We start from the raw sequence: 9,990 nt of genomic DNA on the forward strand, positions 1-9,990 counted from the left end.
AGTGCCAAACATTTTAATGCATTCTTCTTCTAACACTTTGGCACAATTATCGGAATCCTTATTTTTCACGAAAGATATTAAAAAGATGAAGCATATGAGGCAACCTTAATTCCATTTTTTTGTAGTTTTCTTTTATAGACTAAACTAGTGAAAAAACAAGAAACTAAAAGATTCGATTGCAAGATCAAAATATATACCTTCAAGCGCTAACCTCCCCGGCAACGGTGCCAGAAAAGAGCTTGATGTCTACTACACAACCTTCTTCTTGTAGACATTGTTGGGCCTCCAAGTGCAGAGGTTTGTAGGACAGTAGAAAATTTCTCTCAAGTGGATGACCTAAGGTTTATCAATCCATGGGAGGTGTAGGATGAAGATGGTCCCTCTCAAACAACCCTGCAACCAAATAGCAAAGAGTCTCTTGTGTCCCCAACACACCCAATACAATGGTAAATTGTATAGGTGCTCTAGTTCGGCGAAGAGATGGTGATACAAGTGCAATATGGATGGTAGATATAGGTTTTCGTAATCTGAAAATATAAAAACAGCAAGGTAAATAATGATAAAAGTGAGCACAAACGGTATTGCAATGCTTCGAAACAAGGCCTAGGATTCATACTTTCACTAGTGCATGTTCTCTCAACAATAATAACATAATTGGATCATATAACAATCCGTCAACATGCAACAAAGAGTCACCCCAAAGTCACTAATACCAGAGAACAAACGAAGAGATTATTGTAGGGTATGAAACCACCTGAAAGTTATCCTTTCTGATCGATCTATTCAAGAGTCCGTAGTAAAATAACACGAAGCTATTCTTTCCGTTCGATCTATCCTAGAGTTCGTACTAGAATAACACCTTAAGACGCAAATCAACCAAAACCCTAATGTCACCTAGATACTCCAGTGTCACCTCAAGTATCTATGGGTATGATTATACGATATGCATCACACAATCTCAGATTCATCTATTCAACCAACACAAAGAACTTGAAAGCGTGCCCCAAAGTTTCTAACGGAGAGTCTAGACGAAAACGTGTGCCAACCCCTATGCATAACTTCACAAGGTCACGGAACTCGCAAGTTGGTCACCAAAACAGACATCAAGTGGATCACGTGAATATCCCATTGTCACCACAGATAAGCACATGCAAGACATACATCAAGTGTTCTCAAATACTTAAAGACTCAATCCGATAAGATAACTTTAAAGGGAAAACTCAATTCATCAAAAGAGAGTAGAGGGGGAGAAACATCATAAGATCCAACTATAATAGCAAAGCTCGGGATACATCAAGATAGGAGGATGTAATATGTACGAAAAACAGGACGACATGAGATAACCAGAACTATGATGTGTAAACTAAGCAGAAGACATTTCACTAAATTAGAAGGAATGCAAAGGAAGGTAGACACCATATAAAAGATGCTACAAATATCGCTGTGCCAACTTAACAGTGTCTCATCATAAATGTCATTTAAACAAATGTGAAGCAGTATAAGAAATAAATCATATGCAATATGCAAACAACATCACACTATCAAGTTAAAGGTCTCTCATCATTAGTGCCATTGCATATTCACAGCATTGCATATTCACAACTTATGATGTGTACACTAAGGAGAAGGCATTTCAACAAATTAGAAGCAATGAAAGCTAGACACCATATGAAAGATGCAACGAATATCACTCTACCAAGTTAAAATTGGCTCGTCATAAGTGCCATTTCAACAAATTAGAAGTAGTACAAGCTAGAAAAGAATGCGAGATGTAACCTATATCACACTCCCAAGTCAAACGTGTCTTATGATAAGTGATTGTTGCAGGTTACACAACAGTAGTACTTTGATGTAAGAACATGGCGTGATAGACAGATATTGTATGTTCTAGAAATAGGAACACGTGTCTTAGTCACAAGTATAATGTGTAAAGTAAGCGGATGAAATTCAACATAATTAGAAGCAATACAAGCTAGACATCATACATAACATGCAACCATATATAACAGTGCCAAGTTAGAGGGAGCACCTGTGATGGTGCACGTACAAGGGGAGACGTGCTCATCACCAACACATCTACGTTGTGTGTCTATGCATGTGTTGTCTTGGAAATCATTTTGGGGGGATGGAGGAGTAGAATCTGTAGAGGCCCTCCGTTTGGAAGGAGCACCATCATCCGCTGCCTTGCTAACTTCCTTCCGCTTTATTGATTTTGAATTGTCAAGTAAAACCGATAAGAAAAAGCAATAAAATTCACTCTTCAGAACTCATTCGTGCATGATAGTGACAATCACTACTTTGATGTAAGGCAAACACATGATTCCAGGATGGAATGATACGAAAAATAGGATGGCATGCACTAGTAGAAAAAGGGTCAAATGTGAAGCATGTTAGTGCTGGTTTGAATTTAAGCCGGCACTAATGTGACCATTAGTGCCGGTTCCAACGGCTAGGTGGGCGGACATCATTAGTACCGGTTCGTGGGCAACCTTTAGTACCGGTTCATGCCACGAACCGGTACTAATGAGGCCAGTGCGGCTGTGGTCAGGCTGGGGCCCCCACGAAGACCTTTAGTACCGGTTCATGGCATGAACCGATACTAGAGTTTCTTAGTAAGCTGATTTTTAGTCCCACCTCACCAAGAGAGAGGGAGTATGAGCGGTTTATAAGCCGTGAGTGCAGATACAATGATGATGAGGCGCAATGCTCACCTGCACGTTGCTTAGATTCAAGCCTTTCGGAATAGCATAGATTGCACTGAGCCATGTGAAGTGCAGTTTACACTATTCCGAAAGGCTTGAAGAAAATTAACCAGCATTGCACCTCTTTTTCATTTTTAATAACTTATTTGATCTCCGGGCTTCTTGTGTTCAGTATGCATCATTCAAAGCGACGTCATCAATTTCCAGCATGTTCTGACATCATTTGTTGTTTTTCAGTCATTTACCGAATTTTTTAAAGAGCTAAATGACCGTGAAATTGAAAATCACTACAAAATGAACTGTGAAAATGTTGAAATTTAGCATGGTATCATCATTTCACCCGCATAGCATGTGCGAAAGAGTAGAGAGGGTCACGGCAAAAACTGGACGCACTTCGTGTACAAACTGGACAATTTCTTTCGGAGTATCAGGGTTTCGGACGAGAACTCATCTGTTACACGGGCACTTCAATGTTTTATAAATAAAGCAGAAAAGAAAAAATAGCAGAAAAGAAAAAAACTATAGCAAAAAAGAAAAAATATATAAAAAACTACTCAAAAATAAATAGAAGAAAATAAATATAGCAGAAAAGAAAAAAAACTACTCAGAAATAAATAGAAGAAAAAATAAAACAGAAAAGAAAAAACTATATAAAAAATTTGGGGCGCTGCCCTGTGGGCCTGCTAGACCACGGGCGTGCAATTTCAGGCCCACAAGGCCCAGCAGACTCATAGGGCAGCGCGCCGTAGTTAGGCCCAGAAGCCTGCTTTATAGAGGAGTTCGAAAGGGCAGCCGCGGCTGGGTTTATAAACCAGTGTAGCTGCCCTTCACCCGGCGAGGTGGGACTAAACTTTGTGCACCGCCGGTGGCAGCGCACCACCTTTAGTACCGGTTGGTGGCTCCACCCGGTACTAAAGGGTGGTCTTTAGTACCGGTTGGAGCCATAAACCGGTACTAATGGCCTGCTCTTCCCGCCTCTTGGCCTGGCCAAAGTTGGCCTTTAGTACCGGTTGGTGGCTCCAACCGGTACTAAAGGCCTCTCCTATATATACAACACTTACGAAAATTTTCAGTTAGTTCCTGTTCGTCTTCGTCGCCGCCCCCGCCCCGTATCGCGCCCCGTCCCCATCGCCGTCGTCGCGCCCCAGCCATCCCTGGCGTCGCGCGCCCAGGGCCGTCCCCGTCCCTGTCGTCGCGCGCGCCCCGGCTGTCCTCGCCCCCGTCGCGCCGTCCCCGTCATCGCCATCTCGCGTCGTCCCCGTCGTCGCCGTCTCGCGCCGCCGCCCGTACGCCGCTGCCCCGCTCGTACGTACACACACACACACAATTTTTTTACTTATTTTCTGTTTTCTATTTTTTAGATTAATGCATGTCAAATTGTTAATTAGATGATTTACCTAGATAAGAATGTTAGATTAATGTGAAATGTTAGATATGAATTAGATAGAAAATTTAAATATTAATGTCAATTGTTAGATGAATTAGCTAGATATTAATTAGGTATATGAGATTTGAACTAGTTGAATTAATCTAACTAGTTTATTTTTAGTAAATGCTTAGTTGAATTAGTTGAATTAATATAACTAGTTGAATTAGTTGAAATAATAGAACTAGTAATGTTTCACCTATATATAGAACTTAACTAGTTTATTTTTGTCAATTGTTAGATTAATGTGAAATGTTAGATATGAATTAGATAGAAAAGTTAAATATTAATGTTAATTGTTAGATGAATTAGCTAGATATTGATTAATTAGGTATATGAGATTATTTGAACTAGTTGAATTAATATAACTAGTTTATTTTTAGTAAATGCTTAGTTGAACTAGCTAGTTGAATTAGTACTAGTTTATTTTTAGTAAGAAAATTTAGGTATATGAGATTTGATGATCTAATTAAAATATTACTATATATAGCTACTTTATATATTTTAGTAAGAAAATTAATAGAACTAGTTTATTTTTAGTAAATTCTTAGTTGAATTAATATAACTAGTTATTTTTAGTAAGAAAATTTAGGTATATGAGATTTGATGATCTAATCAAAATATTACTATATAGAACTACCTACTTTATTTTAGTAAGAAATTAATAGAACTAGTTTATTTTTAGTAAATGCTTAGTTGAATTAATAGAGCTAGTTTATTTAGTTGAATTAATAGAACTAGTAAGTGTTTAATGTTTCACCTATATATGAACATATGTTAGATATTAATGTCAAATGTTAGATGAATTAGGTATAAATTATATGTTAGATATATATTTAATTTAGTTATATGAGATTTGATTATCTAATTAACATTTTACTATGTAGAACTAGCTACCTTATTTTTATTAATAAAATTAATAGAACTAGTTTAGTTGAATTAGTTGAATTAATTAGTTGAACTAGTTAGTTGAATTAGTTGAGCTACTTTATTTAGGTATATTTTTCGTAAGTTCTTAGTTGAATTAGTTGAATTAATTAGTTGAACTAGTTGAATTAACAAAACTAGTTGAATTAGTTGAATTAATAGAACTAATAAGTGTTTAATGTTTCACCTATGAACATAGGAATGCCGTCTGACGACGAACACGATTTCATTATGTGTGAATACTGCGAAGACCAGCGCGGCCTGTGCGGCATAAATTTTCTAGTTGATGATAGGCGTTTCAGCATCAAGCTGGATGAGAACTTCGAAGTGGATACAGTAAGTCAGAACGACAAGTCTTTTTTCATAATTAAGCATGACTTATGCTTCATTTGCTTCAACTTTTAATTTTAATTTTTTTCACTATTCTACTAGTGTATCCTCTGCCATGCAAGAATTTTTGTCTTGGATAAGATAGGTTTCAGTCCTAACAAAACTATGGAGCTAAAAAGAGTTTACTTGAAGACCGAGCATGGTTATATCTTCAACGTCAAATTATACAATGCAGACACATACACCTATTTTGAATGCAAAACTTGGCAAGCACTATGCAAAGCTTATGCATTTGAGCCTCATATGGTTATCACCTTTGATATTCGTCCGAAAGATGATATTGAAGGTAATAGAGACATCTGGGTCAATGTGCAGACGCCTCCAGTTCTACCATTATGTGAGTTTCTCAACCATATTTATGTCTTCGATATTGTTTATTCAAAAAGAGTTGACAAGTAATTTATATTGACAGCTTATTTCCAATCAAGCAAACATGTCCGGCGCTTGGTAGACAGGACCGTCCACTGTCCCGGGGCTGAACTAAACTGCAAGGAGACAAGTCATTATGTTTCATGGCTTGAGGATCTTGATGCTGTCAAGACAATTTTTTTCCTGCACTTAGAAATGTTAGTACTCAAAACGTGCGACCAATAATGTTCGTACTGAACTACGGTCACATATATTTAGGAAAGATGGTAATATTTCTACTATTTCTCCTCAGTGCATCTTTTGCATACATTATTTTCTTAAGCTAAACTTCATTGCTAAGTATGTTACTATATGATGTTCTTCAACAGGGACTCCCGATGAATGTTGTGCCTGATTGGATCGAGACTAAAGGTACCATGAATATTGTTAGCTTACGGCCAAGATATCCTACAATGCACTTTAGTGCATTCAGGATTTCTAATAGCGAGGAATGCTTGATAGTAAAAGACTGGAGCAAAATTGTGAACGATCGCAGAGAAGTACTAGGGGGCAGCAATCAGAAGCGCAACCCACGATTAGGAGACAGGTTCATCTGCATGCTCCAATATGATGAATCAGGAAATCTATACATGTTCTATGCTATTTTACCTGAGAGAGAGCAGCAAGAGTGATTATCTAGTTCATGCTCTTAGTACTTGTCCTCTCATGTCCGTGTTCTTCGTCCTGAACTTAATCTCAAAGAGTGATTTGCTTTTGTGGTGTTATGAATGCTTATAATATCATTACCATGTTGAACTCGATGATATCTTGGCTTCTGGTACAAGTGAATGTTTCTTCTTTAAGCTAGTGTTGGTGGTGATTAGATAGCGGTAATGACTATATGATGATTAAGTAGTGGTAATGAGATGACTATTATATGATGATTTTTAGCTAGCTATGAAAACTGTTGTTGGTGATGATATATATGATGCAAGAGTTTTTATATTAATATGATGATGATGATGAGTTATTATATCATTTATGAAAGAAACCGCAGATTAGTTTCAACTAGATGGATTCTAGCTAAGTGATCAAGTATATGCCATATCCATATTACCTCGATCACTTAATTAGGTGATCAAGTATATATAATATGGATATGGCATATACTTGATAACTTAGCTAGGATCCACATGCATCCAGTCAAACTAATCTGCGGTACTTTCACCTAAAGATTTAACAACTCATTATAATGTAAAAAAATCACTAAATTAAACTGAAAACGCAAAATTAAAGTAAAAATAAAAAATAAAACCAAAACACACCCAAACATTTAGTACCGGTTGGTGTTACCAACCGGTACTAATGTCCTACACGCCCCCGGAGCTAGCTCGTGCCACGTGGTTGCCCTTTAGCACCGGTTCGTGCTGAACCGGTACTAAAGGGGGGGCCTTTAGTGCCCACACTTTAGTGCCGGTTACCGAACCGGCACTAAAGGGCCTTACGAACTGGTGCTATTGCCCGGTTCTGCACTAGTGATGGCATATTCACAACGGTTTGTGTAAACTAAGAAGAAACCATTTCAACAAATAAGAAGCAATGCAAGCTAGGCACCACATGAAAGATGCAACCAATATGACTCTGCCAAGTTAAAAGCGTCCCATCATAAATGGCATTTCAACAAATTACAAGCAGTGCATGCTATAAATCATATGAAGGATGCAAATATCACACTGCATATACTAAAGGTGTCTCGTCATATTGATTTATGCGGGATACAAAAAAACAATAGTTTTATGTAAGGACATGCTTAATAGACAGATGTACTATGTACTAAAAACAGGAAGGCATGTCACTGATGTCTACTACACAACCTTCTTCTTGTAGACGTTGTTGGGCCTCCAAGTGCAGAGGTTTGTAGGACAGTAGCAAATTTCCCTCAAGTGGATGACCTAAGGTTCATCAATTCGTGGGAGCCGTAGGATGAAGATGGTCTCTCTCAAACAACCCTGCAACCAAATAGCAAAGAGTCTCTTGTGTCCCCAACACACCCAATACAATGGTAAATTGTATAGGTGCACTAGTTCGGCGAAGAGATGGTGATACAAGTGCAATATGGATGGTAGATATAGGTTTTTGTAATCTGAAAATATAAAAACAGCAAGGTAACTAATGATAAAAATGAGCACAAACGGTATTGCAATGCTTCAAAACAAGGCCTAGGGTTCATACTTTCACTAGTGCAAGTTCTCTCAACAATAATAACATAATTGGATCATATAACAATCCCTCAACATGCAACAAAGAGTCACTCCAAAGTCACTAATAGCGAAGAACAAATGAAGACATTATTGTAGGGTACGAAACCACCTGAAAGTTATCCTTTCTGATCGATCTATTCAAGAGTCCGTAGTAGAATAACACGACGCTATTCTTTCCGTTCGATCTATCCTAGAGTTCGTACTAGAATAACACCTTAAGACGCAAATCAACCAAAACCCTAATGTCACCTAGATACTCCAATGTCACCTCAAGTATCCGTGGGTATGATTATACGATATGCATCACACAATCTCAGATTCATCTATTCAACCAACACAAAGAACTTCAAAGAGTGCCCCAAAGTTTCTACCGGAGAGTCAAGATGAAAATGTGTGCCAACCCCTATGCATAAGTTCACAAGGTCACGAAACTCGCAAGTTGATCACCAAAACATACATCAAGTGGATCACGTGAATATCCCATTGTCACCACAGATAAGCACATGCAAGACATACATCAAGTGTTCTCAAATCCTAAAAGACTCAATCCGATAAGATAACTTCAAAGGCGAAATTCAATCCATTACAAGAAGGTAGAGGGGGAGAAACATCATAAGATCCAACTATAATGGCAAAGCTCGCGATACATGAAGATCGTGCCGAATCAAGAACATGAGAGAGAGAGAGAGAGATAGAGAGAGAGAGAGAGAGATCAAACACATAGCTACTGGTACATACCCTCAGCCCCGAGGGTGAACTACTCCCTCCTCATCATGGAGAGCACCGGGATGATGAAGATGGCCACTGGTGAGGGATTCCCCCTCCGACAGGGTGCTGGAACAGGGTCCTAATTGGTTTTTGGTGACTACAGAGGCTTGCGGCGGCGGAACTCCCTATCTAGGTTATTTTCTGGAGGTTTGGGTATTTATAGGAATTTTGGCGTCGGGAACAAGTCAGGGGGTCTCCAAGTCATCCACGAGATAGGGGGCGCGCCCCCCACCCTTGTGGAAGGCTCGAGACTCTTCTGGCCCAACTCTTTTACTCGGGGGGCTTCTTTTGGTCCATAAAAAATCATCAAAAATTGGCACGTCGATTGTGCTCTGTTTGGTATTCCTTTTCTGTAAAACTCAAAAACAAGGAAAAAAACAAAAACTGGCACTGGGCTCTAGGTTAATAGGTTAGTCCCAAAAATCATATAAAATAGCATATAAATGCATATAAAACATCCAAGATTGATAATATAATAGCATGGAACAATCAAAAATTATAGATATGTTGGAGACGTATCAGTCACATTAATTGGTATAATGTATAAACTAAGCAGAATAGCACATGCAATTTAACCAGATTGGAAGAATTACAATCTAGACACCATATGCAACATGCAACCACATATCACGCTGCCAAGTTAGAGCAAGCACATGCGATGCTAGTGTAGGGGAAATGCGGTAATCAACTATAGAGCTACGTTCACTATCTTCATCTAGCCTTGTTGTTTCTTGAGAATCATGTGGGGAGGCTGACGCTGCATTCTTTAAATGAGGATCTTTTATCACAGTAGTCCACTGGCCTGACTACCTCATCATAAGTGATTGATGAGGGATACACAAGAACATTAGTTTGATGTAAGAACATGGTTAATAGACAGATGTACTAGTATGTACCAAAAACAGGAAGGCATGTCATATTCAAAGGTATAGTGTGTAAGCTAAGCAGATGCAATTTAACCAAATTGGAAGCAATACAAGCTAGACATCCGGTTGGAGTGGGAGGCAGGCTACTTCGCCACCATCGTGGTTTTTTAGTTGGCTTCCAGGTGATGCATGTCTGTGCTGGGCTTGTCACTGGCTCGGCCAGTGCCCTGACTAGCTATTTGTCTTTTGGTGCTCCCGGGATGGTGGTTCATGTAAAAAAATATCTTTCCTCATCTTGATAA

The sequence above is a fragment of the Triticum urartu genome, chromosome 1A (genome assembly GCF_056163025.1).
Source record: "Triticum urartu cultivar PI428250 chromosome 1A, HENAU_Tu73, whole genome shotgun sequence".
NCBI classification, from domain to species: Eukaryota; Viridiplantae; Streptophyta; class Magnoliopsida; order Poales; family Poaceae; genus Triticum; species Triticum urartu.